This window comes from Lissotriton vulgaris, chromosome 11, assembly GCF_964263255.1.
Source record: "Lissotriton vulgaris chromosome 11, aLisVul1.2, whole genome shotgun sequence".
Taxonomy (NCBI): Eukaryota; Metazoa; Chordata; class Amphibia; order Caudata; family Salamandridae; genus Lissotriton; species Lissotriton vulgaris.
In genome coordinates this window covers 590911991-590933875 of record NC_141699.1, presented here as the reverse complement: position 1 = coordinate 590933875, position 21885 = coordinate 590911991, and the positions used below count along the sequence as shown (strand labels likewise).

Genomic DNA, 21885 nt, shown 5'->3' with positions numbered 1-21885 from the left:
ACCGCGCGCTCGCGCAATGGATTGAGCTAAACCAATTCATTCATAGCATTGCTCGCGGCGCTCAGTACAATTGTTTCCATTGCATATAGAGGATATTTTTCAGGCTGAATTCAAGCGGATTGTGCTTCAGTAGGTCAGGCATAATTCGATAGTGGATTTAGCCCCAGTGGGCATTGAGTTCCTGCAAAAGTTCATTATTGAGTCATATTCAAATCTTGACTCTTACGTGAAAGAAGTCATTCATTGTGAGCTGCCAGCTTATTCTTTGCATCATGAAACATACTGTCACACATTCTCTGAATTTGGTGCAATTTCATACTCTCCCACATTGTTTGGTACCTGTGGCAAAATAACAAAAAAATAATAGTGATTCAGTGAGATTAATACATATCGTGTCTTTCATACATTCATATTAAAATACCAAAAGAATTGATAGCAGTTTAGCAGAACTGACGCATACTTTCATTAGTTCAGCCCAGATGCACACCCAAACCTTCATCACAGTTGTGTCCCTGGGGTTGTAACAGTTGGTATTTAATTATAAATCTCGACTCTAGTCGTCTAAGTTCCTGAAGTCGGTTGCCGCCTCTTTCTCTTAGTGGTACCTGATCAAGTGCCACATATGATAGGAGGCTATTGTTGCTGTTATGGTGAGACGCAAAGTGTCTAGCCATAGGATACTGTTTGTCCTGATTTTTTATGGCTCTGAGATGCTGTAAGATTCTATCTTTGACTGGTTTTATAGTGCTGCCCACATAGAATTTGTTGCACGGGCATTTTAGTGCGTACACCACGTATTCTGTGTGACAATTCAGGTGTTTAGCGATTTTAAAAGGCCCACACACTTCAGATAGTCTGATTTCTTTGACATTGTGGCTAAATTTGCACGCTTTGCATCTGCCACATACATAGAATCCCTGAACTGGATTAGCTCTTTTTTGGTTTACAATCAGTGTCTGACATACTTTGTCTTTTAAGCAGGTTGGTTTTCTGTACGTGATCTGGGGATGGTCTCTGATGCTGAGTGAGATATCTTTATCAGTTTTAAGGGTGCTCCAGTATTTGTTCAGTGCCCCTCTCACTCCTTTGGTTTGGGAGTGGTAGTCAGTGATGAATCTCACTCCATCTTTTTCCTCATCCTTTTCTTTGTCAGGGGGTTCAGTGTTTTCTCTCTCTCTCACTTTCCGTACAGCATCCTTGATACATTTATTGCTGTATCCCCTAGACTTAAATCTGTCACACATTATGTCTCTCTCTTTCTCATAGTCAAATTGTCTTGTACAATTCCTCCTGGCTCTCAAAAGTTCGCCAAAAGGTATTGAGTTAATCAGATTTCGGGGATGGCAGCTTTGTGCATGCAGGAGACTGTTTCCTGCAGTTTCCTTCCTAAATAAGGTTGTCACTAGCTTATTTTCATTGATGCTGACCTTCAGGTCTAAAAAGTCAACAGTTTTTTCATTAATGTGGCTAGTAAATGACAAATTCAGTTCATTTACATTCAGAGTCGCCACAAATTCTTCTGCCTTCTCTCTGGTACCATCCCAGATGATAAAAATGTCATCTATGTACCGGAGCCAGGTACGTACTCCGGTACAGTATAGATCTAATTTTCTCACAATCAGTTCTTCCCACCATCCTAAATAAATCCCAGCAAAACTAGGGGCAAAACAAGTGCCCATAGAAGTGCCAAGTAGTTGGTGGTAGATGGCACCATTGAACAAAAAGTAGTTCTGAGTTAGGCATATTTGCTTTCTGGTTGTACACCATACCGAGTGTTATTTATCATGAACTAGGGGCTCATATGTAAAAACAGGCGCGAAATGAAATGAAGGAACGTGCTTCTTGGCATACGCAATTACCCAGCTCGTAAATTAGATACAATGTATGTACTGTTTGAATTGTGATTTATGCATACCACACCACAGTTATTCTGATAAAGAGTGCGTAGTATATAGCTCCAGACATATGATGTGTTGGTAGTCTGTTGGCTATGTCTATCATGCAATTAAGTCATGTGATTTACTTTAAATATGGATGTAAACAGACTATGGTACTCGTGACAAAGGGAAGGTAATTCCCGAAATGCGTCGAGTAGGGCTGTGATAATAAATCCAGTTTGAATACATCTGTGGCTTGGACGTCGTTCTTTCGAATTGTGGACGAAACGTTGGAATATATATATATATATATATATATATATATATATATATATATATATATATATATATATTACCTACTGGCGGTCGCCAGTAGGTAGGTATAGTTAGGTTTTTTTCAATGCAAAATCTCAAAATTCTATTGTGAATAACTTTGGCACCGGTTGACGAATCTGCCTGAAAATTTCCTCAAATTTGCCTCGCGGAGCCCCGGTCCTTCCTTGAAAGCTGGGGGGGGATTCGTCAAGCGGGGGGCGAGATAAAAGGGGGGTCCCAAAACGTGTTTTCTCCATGTTAATTTCAATAGGGCGGTCGAACTCACTTTTAGCCCGAACGGCTGAATGGATTTCCACCAAATTTAGCAAAATTGTAGGGACTCATAGCCCGATGTGCCTTTGCTGTGTCTCAAGATATGTGCTCCAGTGGATTTTGAGTAATTTGGTTCAAAAAAATATATATATCTATGGCAGCGCCCCGGTGTGAGCACCGGGTAGCGCAGCATGCGCGACACGCGAGGTGCGCACGGAAAGCTGGTTGGCTCTCGGGTGTCTGTAAACATTCGAAACAGTCCGGACCGGCCGCCCTCTTGTGTCTCCGTAGGATAGAGACACAAGAGGTGGAAAATGACCATAAGGGGGCAGGGTAGACCCCCCCTGACCCCCTAGGTTTGATGTGGGAGCTATAAAAGGGTCCCGCGGTGCAAAATATATATATATTTTTTTATTTGCGCGGGGGAGCGCCCGGTATGCGCACCGGGGAGCGGACCGGGGAGCGGCCCATAAGGAAAGAAGAATGACAGAGTTTTAAAAAAATTTAGCCTTTTTTTATAAATTGGAGGTAGTTCTAAAAAGAATTGTTTTTTTTTGTTTGTTTTTTGGAACATTTTTTACTTTTTTGGGGTTTTCTGAACAGTTTTATATTTTTTTTGTATTTTTCATGGGGAGAAACGAAAAAACAGGAAATTGAAAATGGCTCAACTGGAGAAAAAAAAAAAAAGAAAAAATTTGGTTTTTTGGGGGGCATTTGTGGTTTTCCCCAGCAAGGATGATGAGCTTTATGCTCAGTTCACCAAAGGAGATGGTCTTACCACAATGAATACATGTTATTCGGAAATCCGCAAACCGTGGCTGAATGCAAGGGATCGTCTCCCTTGCCCCTGGTCCCGACGGAGTGGGTTGCTTTCTTTTGGAGGTGGTGCTTGTAGATTGGGGAGGGTTACTGGCCAGTTCCCTCATCTCTGCAGCAGAATAGTTGATCGGATGCCTGCGCTGCATGTGTCTAATCATTGTGTTGTTTCCGAAAGAATATTTTTTATTAGGGTTCCCCCTTGAAAATTCCATGCCACAGATTAGGCAAGTCACCTTGGCCGCATTGACTTTTTTCTTGCCCTCTGGAATCGAAAAAAACTCCCATACAATGTGTGGTCTTGGCTGAGCCTGTTCCAGGCGAGGTCGCCCCCACACCGCTGCTCCTGCCCGCTACATGCCAGCATCCTGCCCTGCTGACTGCGCACTCCTGCTGCTGCCTTCCTTGCCCTGCAGCTCACCTCCTGTTTCCCCCATGTCTCCCCTGTTGCCGCTCGCCTGTTGTCCTATTTTTTGTCTCCCCCTCTGCACTCCGCCGTTTGTTTAGCCTGTCTCTGTTGCCCTGTGTGCTTGACTTTTGTGCTCCCCTCTCCCCTCTCCCCTCTCCCCTCCTTTTGCCTTCTGTACCCCCCTGTGTGCCCCCTGCCCAGCCGCCGGACGACCCAGCCACCGCTGAGCCGCCCCCGGTCCTCCCTTCCCGCCACTGTCCTCCGGCGTCTCCGCCCCCCTCCTGCCCATTGGCCACCCCGCTCCCGCCACCCAGCTGACCCGCCCTCCTGGCTCCTCTCTTATGACGCCCCCAGAGCAACCGCGCAGCGGGAGCACCGATTGAGCGCCGAAGGTGTGCCAAAGGTAAGCCCAACTGCGCCCGTCCGCTCCTGGACCGCGCCCAGTGCCAGGACCCCTGGTTCCCGCAGACCCCAACCCGCCCGCCGGACCTACGACGCCACCGAACTCTACGCACTGAACGCCGGTCGAATCCTGGGCTGCTACCGGGCCACCCGGAGACGCACCCACGGACCCTTCTGCTGCCATTCCTGCAAGTTCATTTGCATCCGGACCTGCATTCCACCTGCATCGACCAAGCCAAGCCACAGCAGCAACCACCTCAAGTGCATCCTGCTCAACACCCGCTCCATCCACAGACACGCCGTCGAGCTCTGGAACCTGCTCGACACCACAACCCCAGACGTCGCCTTCCTCACGGAAACCTGGATGAATGCTTCCTCAGCGCCCGACATCGCCATCGCCATCCCGGTCGGCTACAAGATCATCTGGAGGGACCGCGTCAACCAGACAAGAGGAGGCATCGCCATCATCCACAGGAACACCAACCGCATCACGACCAACTCCGACGACACCCTCGTACCTGCCGAACACCTGCACTTCCAGATCCACATCAACCCCAAGACCACCCTCAGAGGCACCCTCATCTACAGACCCCCGGGACCACGCACACAAATCAGCGAAGACATCGCCGACTTCATCAGCCCGCACGCCCTCCCCTCCGCTGACTACATCCTCCTCGGGGACCTCAACTTCCACCTGGAGAACAACAACGACCGCAACACCACCACCCTACTGGACAACCTCGCCAACCTCGGTCTCAAGCAGCTGGTGACCACCCCCACCCACCACGCTGGACACACACTCGACCCCGTGTTCTCATCCAGCAAGGACATCACCTTCAGCCACGCCACCGGACTCCACTGGACGGACCACAGCTGCATCCACTTCAGCTTCAGAAGAACCACGATCCACCACCACCAGCAACAGGTTGCACGCAGAAGCTGGAACAAGATCACAGCCGACCAGCTCGCGACTTCCCTGAGCTTGAACCCTCCCACCAGCACAACGAACCCAAGCCAGGCGGCCACCAACCTCGCAAAGTGGATCAGCGACTGCGCAGACGACCTCGCCCCTCTGAAGACCCCGCCTAGCAGACCCGGCAGCAAGAAAGACCCATGGTTCACCGACGAACTCAAGAGCTCCAAGAAGAACTGCCGAGACCTCGAGAAAGCCTGGCGCAGAGACCCATCACTGAACAACATGGCTGCCCTCAAGCTCGCCACCTGAAAACACCACCAACTGATCCACGCCACCAAGAAGTCTGCATTCAAGGAACGACTGGACAACAACGCACACAACAGCAAGGAACTCTTCAACATCGTCAAAGAGCTCTCCAACCCCAATGCCGGAAACAACGACATCACCATTCACAAGACCTCTGCAACTCCCTGGCCTCCTACTTCCATAACAAGATCGCGGACATACACAACAGCTTCAGCACCCAACCGACGCATGCCACGACTGAACCACCGCCCCCCACCACCCCCCTCCGCGCCTGGACCCCGATCAGAACTGAAGACACCATCCGCACAATGAACTCGATCCACTCCGGATCTCCGACCGACCCCTGCCCTCACCACGTCTTCAACAAGGCCGAGGCTGTCATTACACCCCACCTGCGGGACATCATCAACACCTCCTTCGACACCGCTACCTTCCTAGAGAGCTGGAAGCACGCCGAACTCAGCGCCCTACTAAAGAAGCCATCAGCCGACCCCACCGACCTCAAGAACTACCACCCCATCTCCCTGCTCCCGTTTCCTGCAAAAGTCATCGAAAAGACCGTCAACAAGCAACTGGCCGCCTTCCTCGAAACAAACGGATCCCTCGACCTCTCTCAGTCTGGTTTCCGGGCCAACCACAGCACCGAGACCGCCCTGATCGCAGCCACCGATGACATCCGAGCCCTGCTCGACAACGGAGAAACAGCGGCCCTCATCCTCCTAGACCTCTCCGCGGCCTTCGACACTGTCTGCCACCGCACCCTAGTGCAGCGCCTCAGCAACGTCGGAATCCAGGAGAAGGCACTGGAATGGATCCTCTCATTCCTCACCGGAAGGACACAGAGAGTCCGTCTCCCCCCGTTCAGATCAGAAGCCACCGAAGTCATCTGCTGCGTTCCTCAAGGCTCCTCGCTCAGCCCAACCCTCTTCAACGTCTACATTAGCCCCCTCGCAGCCATCGCACGCCAACACAACCTCAACATCATCTCCTACGCCGACGACACCCAGCTGATCCTCTCCCTCACCAACGACCCCGCAACTGCCAGAGCCAACCTACATGAAGGGATGACAGAAGTAGCCAAGTGGATGATGAACCACCACCTGAAACTGAACTCGGACGAGACGGAAGTCCTCATCCTGGGATCCTCACCCTCCGCTTGGGTCGACTCCTGGTGGCCCCCCGCCCTGGGCAGCGCACCCAAACCAACAGACCACACACGCAACCTGGGCTTCATCCTGGACTCCTCCCTCTCCATGACCAGACAAGTCAACGCCGTCTCCTCATCGTGCTTTAACATCCTGCGCATGCTACGTAAGATCTTATGGTGGATCCCTACCGAGACCAGGAAGACTGTCACCCAGGCCCTCGTCACCAGCCGACTGGACTACGGCAACTGCCTCTACGCCGGAACCACCACCAAACTCCAGAAGAGACTCCAGCGGATCCAGAACGCCTCAGCACGACTCATCCTGGACATCCCCCGTCGCAGTCACATCTCCGGACACCTGAGAGATCTGCACTGGCTCCCGGTCAACAAGAGAATCACCTTCCGTCTCCTCCCCACGCACACAAAGCCCTTCACAACCAAGGACCAGCATACCTCAACAGCCGCCTCCACTTCTACGCTCCCACACGCCAGCTTCGTTCGACCAGCCACGCCCTCGCCGCCGTCCCCCGGATCCGAAGAGCGACCACAGGAGGAAGGTCCTTCTCCTACCTGGCCGCCAAGACTTGGAACTCCCCCCCGACCCACCTCCGCCTGACCCAGGACCACCGTGCCTTCAGGAAACAGCTCAAGACCTGGCTGTTCGAGCAGTAGCGGACCCCCCCTCCCCTAGCGCCTTGAGACCCTCCGGGTGAGTAGTGCGCTATATAAATGCCTTGATTGATTGATTGATTGATTGTGTTCTTCCAGCCATCTTCTCCTCCTCCTCCTCCTCCTCTTCCTCCTCTTGTTGACCACCAATGTAATCTTCTGGTGGTCCTCTTGGTGGTTGTGGTGGTGGTGGTGGTGCAGATGCTCCAGCTGCTGCTGCTATTGTAGCCATTTCAAAGTACAAAATATACCTGCAAAACAGGTCTTCCTAAGTCAAAGGACAAAGTCAGAATATGGAAAAAAGGTGGGGTCTTTCATCATTTGGAAAAAAAAAGGCCTGACCCAATGAGAAGTGTTATTTTCAGGTCACAAGACCAGGGATTTCATCATTATGAAACCAAAACTGTTCTGCACCAATAAAAAGTGTTATTTTCAGGTCACATGACCGACGCGCTTACGCGGCGCTCCCCGGGTCGCGTCGCGTAAGCGCGTCGAATGTTTACGTTGCGCGATCATAATCGCTCGAGTGCTTCCGGGTGCGCTTCCCGTGCGTATCACGTGGACGCAGCTACACGATACGTCACGATGATGTTTTCGTTCGCGGCAATAGCGCTAACGGGACGCTCTCCGGAGCGCGCACTGGGGAGCTTCAAAAGACTACGCTTTCCGGGGCGCTCACTGGGGCGCGCCCCGGGAGCGCTCCAGGGTAAAAAAAAATGTTTCAAAAAAATTGTTTTAAATACAAATAAAATATATGATTCATTCATTTTCAAAAATATTACATTTCATAGCTATAGACATTTGCTATTAACAACATTTTGAAATTCAAAGAAAAAAACATAGGTTTGGGGCCTTATATATAGTTAGGAATTAGCATTTAAAAAACCTATGAAATTCACTGAAAAAACCATAGGTTTCACATCCGTTATAGTTAGGAATTAGCATTTAAAAAACCTATTAAATTCACTGAAAAAACCATAGGTTTCACACCAGTTATAGTTAGCTGGAAATTTTACTGACATAAAACCATTGAAATTCCCACGTTATAGTTAGTTGGACTCACTATAACTTGCGCGCCTGCAATGCACTGCTGATGGCGTCACATATTACATCACTCATGACATGGTCAGTGACATCACTCATGACATCACTGATGACACCATCCTTGTGACAGAGTGAGAGACCTCCTTTCAGTGTAATGTAACCCTTGAACACATATTCAAAAATAGAAACTAACATTTTCAAAAAAATGGAGATACCCATACCCGTTACAACAACCAATTCAGTAATTCCACCATCTATATAAACATCCTCTCATTCAGCAACAGTTCTATATAGCCACTCATACATATACTGACTCATCATATGTAGTGATACACATATACATCCTGTTACACACCGACAGTCAACCAAAAGTTACTCACACACATACTCACACATGCAAATAAACTATTGAACATCCATTTATTTGAATATACAGCTATACACACACTAGCACTTCTAAGGAAACCTACACATACTTACTCTCCTAAACAATCACTTATAGAAACACATACTTATTTAAACAGGAACTCTTTCAATCTCTCACTCTCACATATACTCACTTATATACATTAATACTCACATATACTAGATTAAAACATATGTAATTACTGATAAAGACACTAGTGAGACAGTCATTTACTCACTAACACACACATATACACACACATCCACCCATACAGTCCTGCACATATGCTGTCTTCAAAAGACATAGAAACAGTGAGTCAATCATTGATGCATCTATGTGTTAAGTAACACCCCCACCAAACCATACAGACACTCATACTGATACTAAAAAAAATCTAATAACCCATATACACACACATGTAGCTACTCACCAACCCATGCAGCCACTTATACACAAAGTGAAACACTGATACAAACATTTAAATATTTAAACAATACTCGCTAACAATAAGCCAGTTAGCCAATCAATTTTTTTTATAAAACATCCATTAACACCCTTATTTAAACATTTATTCTTCCATCGTCCTTTTTCATATACATATATAAAACATATTTTTTTTTCAGAAAGACACACATTCACTGGATGGTGTCATCAGTGATGTCATGAGTGATGTCACTGACCATGTCATGAGTGATGTAATATGTGACATCATCAGCAGTGCATTGCAGGCGCGCAAGTTATAGTGAGTCCAACTAACTATAACGTGGGAATTTCAATGGTTTAATGTCAGTAAAATTTCCAGCTAACTATAACTGGTGTGAAACCTATGGTTTTTTCAGTGAATATATATATATATTCACTGAAAAAACCATAGGTTATAGACCATATACAGTTAGGAATTAGCATTTACAAAACCTTGAAAATTCACTGAAAAAACCATAGGTTATAGACCATATATAGTTAGGGATTAGCATTTAAAAAACCTTATTTTACTCACACAAAACCATTGAAATTCGCATATATAGTTAGTGCACTAACTATATATCACGCACCCGCAAACCACTGCTGATGATGTCAGATATTACATCATTCATGACATGGTCAGTGACATCACTGATGACATCACTGATGACAACTCAAATGACATCACTGATGACAACATCCAGTGACTGTATGTTTCTGTAAAGTTAAAATATGTCTTACATATTGAAGAATGAGTGGATGTATAAATGTCTGGATGAAGGATTTAGTAGGTGCATGACTGACTGTATGAGAGAGTGATTAAATGTGTCTCACTGAGTGCATGGGTTAGTGATTAAACTGTCTTAATTTGTGCATCATTATATCTGTTGTTCTGTAAAGTGCTGCATGTGTTGATCAGTACCTATATGAGTAACTATATGGGTTATTGATTGGTTTCCCAAGTATTTGTGTGTGTGTGGGGGTGGCTGGGAGGTGTGTGACTGTGCATAGATGTGTGAACAGTTGATTCACTAGATGTATGGGTTCAAAACTGCATGTGGAAACAGCTGTATGGGTGGTTGTCTGTGTACATGAGTGTATTGGTGAGTGAATGGATATGTCAGTGCTACATGTCAAAGTAAGTACATTTGTAAAACACAGTACAATTGAGAGTTGACATATATAAATTACTGTGTTTAAGAGCCAGTGAATGTGTGAGTGGCTGCATGGATCATTTAAAACTTGTATCAGTGATTGTAAAAGAGAGTAAATATGAGTTAGAATATGTTTGAATAAGTAAGGTGTGTATAACTGTATAGTAGAGGAAATGGAGGTGTGATTGATTCTTTGCATGACTGAGTAGGTGTATGAGTAACTCCATGGATGAGTGACAATCTGTGAGTGTCTGTTTACACTGAGTGTATCTAAGGTTATATTAGAGTCTGAAGAGGTTCATCGTATTAACACATGAATGATGTCATCAGTGATGTTGTCAGTGATGTCATTTGAGTTGTCATCAGTGATGTCATCAGTGATGTCACTGACCATGTCATGAATGATGTAATATGTGATGTCATCAGCAGTGGATTGCGAGTGCACGATATATAGTTAGTGCAACTAACTATATATGCGAATTTCAATGGTTTTGTGTGAGTAAAATAAGGTTTTTTAAATGCTAATCCCTAACTATACATGGTCTATAACCTATGGTTTTTTCAGTGAATTTTCAAGGTTTTGTAAATGCTAATTCCTAACTGTATATGGTCTATAACCTATGGTTTTTTCAGTGAATTTCAATGGTTTTTTAATAGCAAATATCAAAAGCTGTAAAATGTATTATTCTTTTAAATGAAAAATATATTTTATATGTTTTTAATATAATTTGTTAATGCATCTGCCAAACCCTGACCTCTTAATAGTGCACTGTGGTGGAAATGATTTGGGCAATATGACTGGGGTTGGTCTGGAAATGCTTTTAAAGGACACCTTTCATCAATTGATGACACTTTTTCCCCAAACTGCCTTGGTATATTCCAATATATGCCTAAGACAGAAATGGAACTGGTCCAACCAATTTTGTCCACAATTTGAGAAATCACGGAAACATGTGAATAAATCTGTTTCTGCTGACATGAGAGACTATGGAATGGGTTCAATAATCAACAATAACTTGCGTTTCAACATGCAAGACATCTACAGAGGAGATGGTGTGCACTTTTCAGATGAGGGGAATAGAATATCCCTCCTGAATTTAAGACTGTGCATTGTAACCTACTTGAAGGTACCTAAATCAGCCACAGAACCCAATAGCTCTTTTCAGAGCTACCCTACCTCTGATCGTTCTAAACGTTTATCTTTTTCTAAGTTTTTTCACTATTTTTCACCAAAGTACGCTCCCCGGTACGCTTACCGGTGCGCGTACTGGGCGCTCCCCACGCAAATTATTATTATTATTATTTTTTTTTTGCCTATATGAGCGTCCTAAGCCCCCCTCAGAAAACCTAAAGGGTCAGGAAGTGACTACTGTGCCCCCTTCTACCCATTCCGAACATTGTTTGCCCTCCATCTTGTGCCTCAATTCTACCGAAACACAAAATGGAGGACTCCCGTAACGCTGCCGTTACGCGTACCGGTGCGCGAACCGGTAAGCGCTCGATAAAAAAAGGTGGGAAAGTAATTTACAGAAAAACCACTGGAGACACTTTCAACAAATATAGAATAGGCCCTACTACATAGCAGTCCCTACCATTTACCCACATTTGATGGAATTCCATTGAGACATTTATGCTGTAGGCCTGACTAAATATCCTGAGGTAAATTACATGACAAAAACACATATGAAGTGTTAGAATTGACAACCAATTAAAATGTTACTTTCATTTTCTACTATTATATCATGACATTTGATTGGTTATGTACCTGAATATATATAAAGAAAGAGAGAGAAACACAGCCATTTTGACTACTACTTCCTGAAGTACATTTGAAGAGCATTTTCACTGACAACTTAAACTTCTTTTTGAAAGCTAAGAAGTTATTTTAAAAATTTGAAAGGAGAACTATGTTATGGTAATTTGTGTAAACGTTTTCAGATAGTTATATACTGTCCCTCTGTAAGAGTTAAAGATTGAGATAGGCTTCTCTGTTATAATTATGGATTGAGCTAGGCTTCTATGGTATAATTATGAATTTACTTAGTCTTCATCACAGGCACTTTTTAATAGTTCTACTTCCTGCCTGAATCCATACAGTGCCCAAAGATAACTTCACTGTTAAAAACTCACAAGTACCTGTCTGAACTTTAACCCAACAGTAACCTATCTCTACTGATATATTTATTTTTTATGCAATTTACAGCAAGAAAATGGAAGCACAACAGAAAGAAAATAATATTTCCTTTCAAATTAAGATTGAAAACAATCCAAAGGAAGAAAATGAAGAAATTGACTTTTTGGATGACACATTAGACGAAGAATTAATTAAATGTGTTGAAGAATATGAATCATGGAATGAAAAGGAGGACATACCTGATGAATTAATGTTACACATTCTTTTAGATTTTGAAAAATCAGAACAATAAATTTAAATTTTAAAAGTTAAAATTGTTTGAGACATTATTCTTTTTTTATTTGAAAATTATGAAATAGTACCCAAAAAGATATAATATAAAGTGAGACTTAAAATATACTGTGCAACATTTTTGTGTTACACAGTAAGTTTGCTCATAGTTACTTACTTTCTCCAACTATATTGTCTCCAATGTGTATTTAACATCTCTTTATGATCTTCTGCCTCCATATTGTTTCTGCTTTCCTGACAAACTATGGTATGAATTCCATATACCACAATAACTTCTGAAACAACATGCAAGATATCTACAAAGGAGACGGTTTATATTAATTTTTAGACTCTGCATTGGTACCTACATGTTGCTACTTAAATAAAAAAAAACAAATAAAAAAACAACAAAAAGAACAATCAATAAACATACAATATTTGAAAATGCTATCATTCTTTTTCCCCCATATTACGCTCCCCGGACCGCTTCCCGGTGCGCGTACCCACGCAAAAAAACGAAAAAAAAATATTTGTTTTGCCCCGCGGGGCCCTTTTAAAGCCCCCACATCAAACCTAGAGGGTCAGGGCGGATCTACTCTGCCCCCTTATGGTTATTTCCCCCTTTGTTTTGGCCACCTCTTGTGTCTCGATCCTACCGAGACACAAGATGGCGGCCGCTCCGGACTGTTTAGAATGTTTACAGACACCGGGGAGCCAATCAGCTTTCTGCGCGCAAGTTGCGTAGCGCGCCCGGAGCGCTCCCCGGTGCGCGTACCGGGGGCGCGCTTACAGATATATATATTTTTTTAACCTAAATTACTAAAAATCCTCTATTGCACATATCTTGAGACCTAGCAAAGGCACATCGGGCTACCAGTACCTACAATTTTGCCAGGTTCCATAGAAATCCATTCAGCCGTTCGAGCTAAAAGTGAGTCCAACCGCCCTATGGAAAACTCAATGATAAAAACACGTTTTGGGACCCCCCTTTTTTCTCGGCCCCCACTTCATGAAACACCCCCAAACTTTCAGGGGACGCTCAGAAACAATGTGCCATTTTCCTGAAAATTTCTGCCACTTCCGTCCTTCAACGCCAAAGTTATTCAACATAGAATTTTCAGAAATCCCTATTCAAAACAATCCTAACTATATATACCTACTGGCGACCGCCAGTAGGTAATATATATATATATATATATATATATATATATATATATATATATATATATATATATAATCACAGGATCAAGCCTTTTGATAAGGTGAAACGCATTGGGCTTTAGCTAATACTTGGTAAATAAAGCTGCTGTAATTCTTTAAAAGCAACACGAGTGAGTGAGTTTTTACATTTCCAATCGTGATATTGGACCTTGCTGATATATATATATATATATATATATATATATCCATCAACAACGTTACTCCTGCTGGAAATCCCTCACCTTCCAAGGGGTGGCTCGTGACCGGCGGAGCAGCCGAAAATAAATATCCAAAAAAAATGGCGTACCTTTCGAGCACTTAGTTTGTATACAAAACACAGGGAGTCGGGTCCTTTAAGCCAAGATAGCGAGGTTTATTCAAGTCATAAACCTTGTGACGCGTTTCACACTCCACAGAGCGCTTGTTCACCCAACGTTTGTGTATTCAGTTCGTGCTTATAAAGAGACATACAAAAAAGTGAAAAAAACAACATATGTTCACTTCATACTCACTGAAAGAGAACTGTGTTTTTCACCGCGATATTGTACAGGTTCACAAAGCTAATACACATCAAAGGTGTACATGTCTTTCATTTAAATGTGATACTTTCTAAAATTCATCGTGATATTTATCATAATCCAACTCCTGTTGTGTATCATAAAATATGGAGTTTGTCAGTACCTTAAGCTTGGAACCCGGACTGGTCTATTGTAGAGTGTGTAAGGAGTTCATGCTCAACGTCATGCATTGTGGGAAACGCAGTCTGTTTCATACATGGAGAGCCCGACTCTCTTAAAATGCAAATAAAGCAATTGAATTTTAGGACCGCTGTCAACCAAAGTAAATGGTTAAAGTAAATTAATTTGCCCACCATGTAGATGATGACACAGTTAAGTCTCGTGATGGGGTATTATGTACGCTATAATGTAAGCAACATAAACGGTTAGATAATGGCTGGTTAGTGCAAGAGCAAACTGTCGGACAGCGGGGGCCTTTGACAAATAATACATGTTGCAGCACGAATGTAGGTAATGGCTGGTCAGTGCCAGAATATCAATACACACATCAATAGGCGTATAAATATCATGTCACATAACTAAATGGCATAACATTAAAGGAGGATATAGTGATCAACAAGTCCTTCTTTAGCACGAAAGAAACCTCACACAATAATCGTAAAGTAGAATCAATCGGAAATTCAGTGCACATGAAGATTAATATTAAAACCGTATACTTTCAAAGTAAGATATACATTACATCATGCGATAGTAGATGAAGGATGAATCACGGAGAAAGGTTTAGGGTGCAAATGTCGCAAGCCTGCGTCAAAGTCCCTCCCTTCCTTCCTATGAGAGAGACAGGAGAGAACAATAGAAATTAGAGAAATAGAACGAGGTTGTTTGTAAATACCGTAAATGCTACTCCACTGCTAACATAATTGTTTCTACTCGATCTATATAACTCTCCAACAAACGTTCCCTGATAACCAGAACATATAGTACAATAATTATCATGCTTTGTGCAATTCTTCTACCTTGAGAATAGTGTAGCATATATGGAGGTTATTATTCATCCTGTAAATGTATGTCCAGCTCCTCGTCCATATTGTGTCCTTTCGGATACCTGGTGCACGTGTTGATGATATATCTTGATTCTCTTTGCCTTAATTTCAAAGTGCGATTACCACCTCTCTGTCCTACGTTGACTTGTTCTACAATAAAGTATGACAATTTGGTTTGATCTGAGAAGTGGTGCATTTCAAAATGTCTGGCAATGGGGTATTGTTTATCATTTTTGTTGATAGCCCTAGTGTGTTCCAGTATTCTCTTCTTCGCCATATGTGTAGTACTGCCCACGTATTTGAGATCATATGGGCAGACTAACACATATACGACAAAGGTACTGGTACATGTCAGAAACTGTTTTATTTCAATCATTTTGTTGGAACTGGGGCTCCAATATTCCTTTACCAAGTGACTGTTGTTACAGGCTTTACAATGCCCGCACGGGTAAAAGCCACAGAGATCAATCCGTCTGTTAAGTTTGAGGTTGTTTATGTCATTGTGCACTAGAATTTCCTTGAGATTACGGCCGCGTCTGTAGGTTATGCTCGGTCTCTCAGGGAGATTCGGACCAATTACTGGATCTCCTTTAAGGATACTGCAATTTTTTACTATACACTTCCGAACCATATCGGTTATCTCAGGTAACTATACCTTGTGCAATATAGAAGCTATAAATTGTGCCCTCACCATGCACATTCTTGTCATCAAATATGACATTTCAGATGTTGAAGTGATGTTATCAGTGATGACATAGAACTTGTCAAGAGTGATGTATTATGTAGGGTATTTAGCAGTCTACGTCGAAGGCGCATGTTTTAGTTACGTTTGGGCAGCAGTTATAATTTTGGTCCCCACTGATAAATCTCCACCAATTATGGCACTCAATTAGGGTATTCAACTAAGAGTAAAAAAGAGAAGAGGGTTGGTCATGAAAGATGTGCTTTCCTATTTTAGGGCCTACAGGAACATTTGTTTGCATCTACTGCCAAAACCACTGAACACATTTACACAAAATCTGGCATGAAAGGCAAACTTTACAAAGTGAGCTTTTGTTAGGTTGGTGTAAATCTATTCAGTAGTTTTTAAGATATTACTGCTTGGAAAATGTGCCTAGTAGGCTTAAAGGTTAACACTTTGGTATAGCTTATTAGTTGAAAAGCCATATGTTGAATTGATTAGCATGGTTTGAGAAATACACATGACATTTGGCAGACACTTAGGCGTCTATTATGATGGCAGGCGGACTTTGTCCGCCCGCCATTGCCCGGGAAAGAGGACCGCCCGCTAAGGGTGCGGCGGTCCCGCATGGGCAATTAGGATGTGCCTGCCACACTGGTGGGCGAATCCCGAATTTTTTGCATTGCGGTGGGCGGTGCTGTCAGCAGGACCCGCTGCAATTCAAAGAAGGTATTCGTGCATTTGCATGCTCAATGTGGCAGACACCGCCCGGTGCCTGCCACGTTGTCCATGCAAATGCAGGGCGGTACTATAGGTACCCCCCATGTGTCCCCCCACTCCCCAACAACCTGGGGGCCCGTAACGGGCCCTCAACTCAGGAATCTGCATGCCTTTCCATGGCGGCAACGCCGCCACGGAAAGGCTGCTTCCCGCTGTCATCGTAATATGGCTGGCGGTGTCTAGCAACCACCGCCACCATATGCAACCCTTTTCCGCCCTGTCGACCCGTTGACCGGGCTGAAAAGCGGCAGACAGTTTTCCCATCCGCTGCTGTCCTCCGCCATCATAATATGGTGGGGGGAAATGGGAGCCGGGTGGGGGATGATGTCGGGCGGTTCACCACCACCATGCGGGCGTTGGCGATCCGCCCGTCATCATAATAGACCCCTAAGTAATTGAGATCACTCTTGGTATTTTCAGATTCATTCAGATCCATCGTGGGGCCCAGTTTAGAAAGGAGGGAGGCAAACAAGTGGTTATTAGCCAATATATTTGGCATTGTGGGATTCTGTACACAATTTGGCAAAAGCTTGAAAGAAATACTTTCCTATTGCTATGTCATATTTTCTGCCAATCCATCAAGAGGCAGGGGCAAAGATAAAGGTGGTCAATACATATTTAATTTGCTAATAACTTTATTGCAGCTTGACAAAGCTGCATCAAGTGTGGCAGGCCATTAGTAAGTTACAAGTATTTCACATTGTGTGATGACCTGCTTGACGGGGAAGAGTTAAGGGGGTGAGGTCAATGTGGCAGACACCGCCCGGTGCTTGCCACGTCGTCCATGCAAATGCAGGGGGGTACCATAGGTACCCCCATGTGTCCCCCCACTCCCCAACACCCTGGGGGCCCGCAACGGGCCCTCAACTCAGGAATCTGCATGCCTTTCCATGGCGGCAACGCCGCCACGGAAAGGCTGCTTCCCTCTGTCATCGTAATATGGCTGGCGGTGTCTAGCAACCACGCCACCATATGCAACCCCTTTCCGCCCTGTCGACCCGTTGACCGGGCTGAAAAGTGGCAGACAGTTTTTCCATCCGCTGCTGTCCTCCGCCATCATAATATGGTGGGGGGGAAATGGGAGCTGGGCGGGGGATGATGTCGGGCGGTTCACCACCACCATGCGGGCGGTGGCGATCCGCCCGTCATCATAATAGACCCCTAAGTAATTGAGATCACTCTTGGTATTTTCAGATTCATTCAGATCCACCGTGGGGCCCAGTTTAGAAAGGAGGGAGGCAAACAAGTGGTTATTAGCCAATACATTTGGCATTGTGTGATTCTGTACACAATTTGGCAAAAGCTTGAAAGAAATACTTTTCTATTGCTATGTCATATTTTCTGCCAATCCATCAAGAGGCAGGGGCAAAGATAAAGGTGGTCAATACATATTTAGTTTGCTAATAACTTTATTGCAGCTTGACAAATCTACATCAAATGTGGCAGGCCATTAGTAAGTTACAAGTATTTCACATTGTGCGATGACCTGCTTGACGGGGAAGAGTTAAGGGGGTGAGGTCAAAAATATTTTTGATTTACCAATAACTTAGAGCCTTATTACGAGTTTGGCGGTCTTGGACCACTGACCAGGCGATAGCAGACTGACGGCGGTGAGCAATCCGCCGTATTACGAGTTGGGCTGATTGGCTTTGCGAAGACCGCAGCTAGACTAAAGGCACCATCAGCACACCACCGACCACCAGGGTCGTGGCTGGGGGAAGGCAGACTCCATTGAGCAGTACATAGGTGAACACTGCCATCCATATTACGTATTGATTTAAAAAATGAGCCGGCCACAGCGGTTGGACCGCCGCCTATAGGTCAGCGAAAGCAAAGGATTTAGGGTGCATGCTCACCCCTATCCAGTTCTTCCAAGCAGATTTTGACATGGATCCCACAGCAGCTTCCTCACCCCGAGGAATACGACCCTGTCTTCTGAAAAATACAGGTAAGTGCTTTGGTACCATGTACCCATTACCAGGACTGCCCACATATGGGTCGGACTCCGGCAATGGATAGGTGGTATTTTTCCACATATTTCATGCATATGTGTGCATTTGACACATACGCAGTCGATAAACTCATAACACGGCGGTCAAAAGGCCACAGGTGCAGCGGTCTCATAGCTCTTGGGGTCCTTCCGCAGCTGGCCCGGCGAACTTGTAATAAGGCCCTTAGTCAAGGATTGATGGATAGGCACATAAATTGAAAGATACTTAGCCTGTTTAGATTTCGCTTGATGTTTTTAAGGTTGCTCATATCCATCAATGGGGCCCAGTGTAAAAGAGGAAAGGTAGAAATGTTCATTTGCTGATAACATTGGCACCGTAAGAGAAATCTGCGCAAAAATGGGCAGGAGCTTGAAAGTATTGGTTTTCTATTGGTTTGTTATGTTTTCGCCAATCCTTCAGAGGTGGGGGTGGGACAAAGTTGCAAGGGGACAATAACTTTTCCTTTACTCTGAACTTTAAGTCTGTTTTATGAATCTGCACCAAATGTGTCATGCAGTTACCAAGTTCCTCCCAATGTATGTCGTTCAGGTATCACGCAGATGCAATTGGAAGGGTGGAGGTAAAAGATAGAGGCCCAAATATTTTTTATATACTAATAACTTTGAAATTGTTTGATGCAACTAAGTGACATTTGGCATAGACTCTCCATATTTAGCATGCTCTTGTTTTGTCTCCATTTCATGCAGGCCCATCAATGATGGAGGGTCAGATTTCCATTTCAAAGAAGTGTTCATTTACAAATACATTTGGCACATAAGCACAAAATTGAGCAATCATCTAGAAAGTTTATCTTTCTTTTGATGATATCAAGTTTTGAGCAGAGCCATCAAAGGGGAAGTAAGTGTTTCATTTGCAAAGAACTTTCTCAAAGTTTAGCCTTAGACTACAAGTATAAAGATAGGCAGGACCAGAAACTAGGAGGGGTGGACACAGGGCCTGGCTAAAGGGTAAGCATAGAGCAGAATGGGTAGATGGCATGTGAAGGTAGTACATCAAAATCAATTAAATTCATTGAACAAACAAGAGTTAAAGTACAGTTACGGTTCAGCGAGCACAACATTGAAAATCCCCCAAAAGATGCCTGTTATGGTGTGCAATGCACAATGCACACCAAACTTACACACACTCTGTGAATGTCCTAATTGTAAGTAAAGCAGGTACAGTTTACAGAAAAACTCTTATATTTAACATACTGACTATACCCAAACAAGCAGCAATATGTATGACCAGAAGTCACTCGATCCAAAATGTTAGCATTAACATTACACTGTAGCACTTGTCGAGCTAATTCATTGTTTTTGTGAAATAAACTCCTGAAATAGGGTATAAATCCATTACTGTTAACTTTGGTGAGACCCATCCACTCTGAACCATCGTGTTGTATACAAATTGGAGTTGGCATCACCTTGTCCAATAAATTCAAAATTCTTAGCAGGTCAATTTAAAGGTACAGTCTTGTCTAAGTTTTGTTTCATATTCGTACAACAAATTTGATTATACCTTTGCATTAAATTTCCGCACAACACATTTAGGGGGCACCATAGAAGTATTCTAGTGTATCTTTAATACATTTTTTGAAAGGCCTATAATGAATCCTTTATTTTATGTCCGCATATGAGGCAAATTTTCAATGAATGAATAATAATGGAACAAAGATTATAGTACTTGACAAAAGCAGTTACAAGTTTAAGGCGTACAGATTTCGCTAACACTGGAAAGACATTCAGACCTCACTGTTGTGATTACATCATTCTTAAATTGCTACCTTCAGATTTTCCTATCTAATCAAATAGCCCATGGATTATCCTGATTTAATAATACATACAGTGGTTTTACAATTGATCTTCTGATGTGGGCATGTGTTTGTAATGTGATTCCATTATTAAATTATGCTTTTTGGCAAAGGGAAGCAGACCATGAGCTAACAGTAATAAGTGCTGCTGTTATCTGCTTTCCTCAAACAATGCTACTTCTCAAACATTTTTGTCGTGATTGGACCTTGGCAGGGTGATAATAGCCTTGTAGTTAGTGCCAACTAGTTCACTATTTAAACAAGATTTCCACAGCTCCTTTGCAAGTTATATCCGGAAAGCAGTTTTATTGATGAAACATGTACAACCTTAATTTTTTAACTATTATCTAAATTCATGGATTGCTAAATTGGACATTGAAAATGTATGGTTGTAACAAAATGTGCAAAAATAGCTTTAAAGAAAAGGCACTTGACGAATAGGCTAAGTTTCCTTCATTTAATGACAGAGAGTTTGCCATATTTCTAGGATGCCTCTTATATTGAGACATTATTCTGAGTACAACCCCCAAAAATATATTCTCAATTATCTGATAAATTTGGGCGAAAGAGAGACGTCTTTCTCTTTTATAGGTTGAAGGTGATTGGATGAATATGCCTTAAGAGTTCATGATCATGGCCAGTGGAATTATGCAGCAGACGAAGACCAAATGATACTGCAAGGTTGAATAATTTAATCGACAAGAAAAGGCAAATTAAGCAGCATAATGCAGCACATTTTGTGATAGTATTTCTTATCCTGCAGTCTTTTTTACACCTGGTAACAGGGTCTGAAAAAAGAGCTCACCTTAATGAGTACCAAGTTAACACCCAAATACAACAATTAGTAAATGAAAGATGACCAGTCAACCTAATCAGAAAAATTCAGGTGCGCAGGAACCCAAGTCAACATATTTTTTTGTTACGTTTGATCCATTTAAGCTAGAAACAAAAACATTTTTTATTTAAAATCTGCATATTATGTGGCAGATGATGGATAATGTGGCAAATGTGACAAATCCATTATTATGCAGAAATCGCTGTGGCCGCAGAATTGGATAATATCAGTGGCCCTGGTCAAGATATGTTACACATATCTTAGTCCTTCCTTTTAGCTAATTTAAACAAACAAACATAAAGAAAAGTCAAGTTTTCTAACTGACAGGTGAAGGTGCATGTGTAGAAGATACTTAAAGCACCGTTCACCCTGTTTCAACTTTGCAAGGTTCTTGATGCGCCTTTGGCAAAGCATAAAAGCCAA

General features: G+C 43.4%; 1 long non-coding RNA gene across 1 annotated transcript in view; it reads right to left on the bottom strand.

Annotated features, from left to right (window-relative positions):
- LOC147683188 (uncharacterized) overlaps positions 1–15143 on the bottom strand; it is a 107236-nt gene extending 92093 nt beyond the window's left edge. The window contains exon 1 of the long non-coding RNA XR_015301026.1: positions 15058–15143. This is a non-coding gene — a long non-coding RNA (uncharacterized LOC147683188). The remainder of the gene's footprint in view (positions 1–15057) is intronic.
- Positions 15144–21885: the final 6742 nt, after the last annotated feature.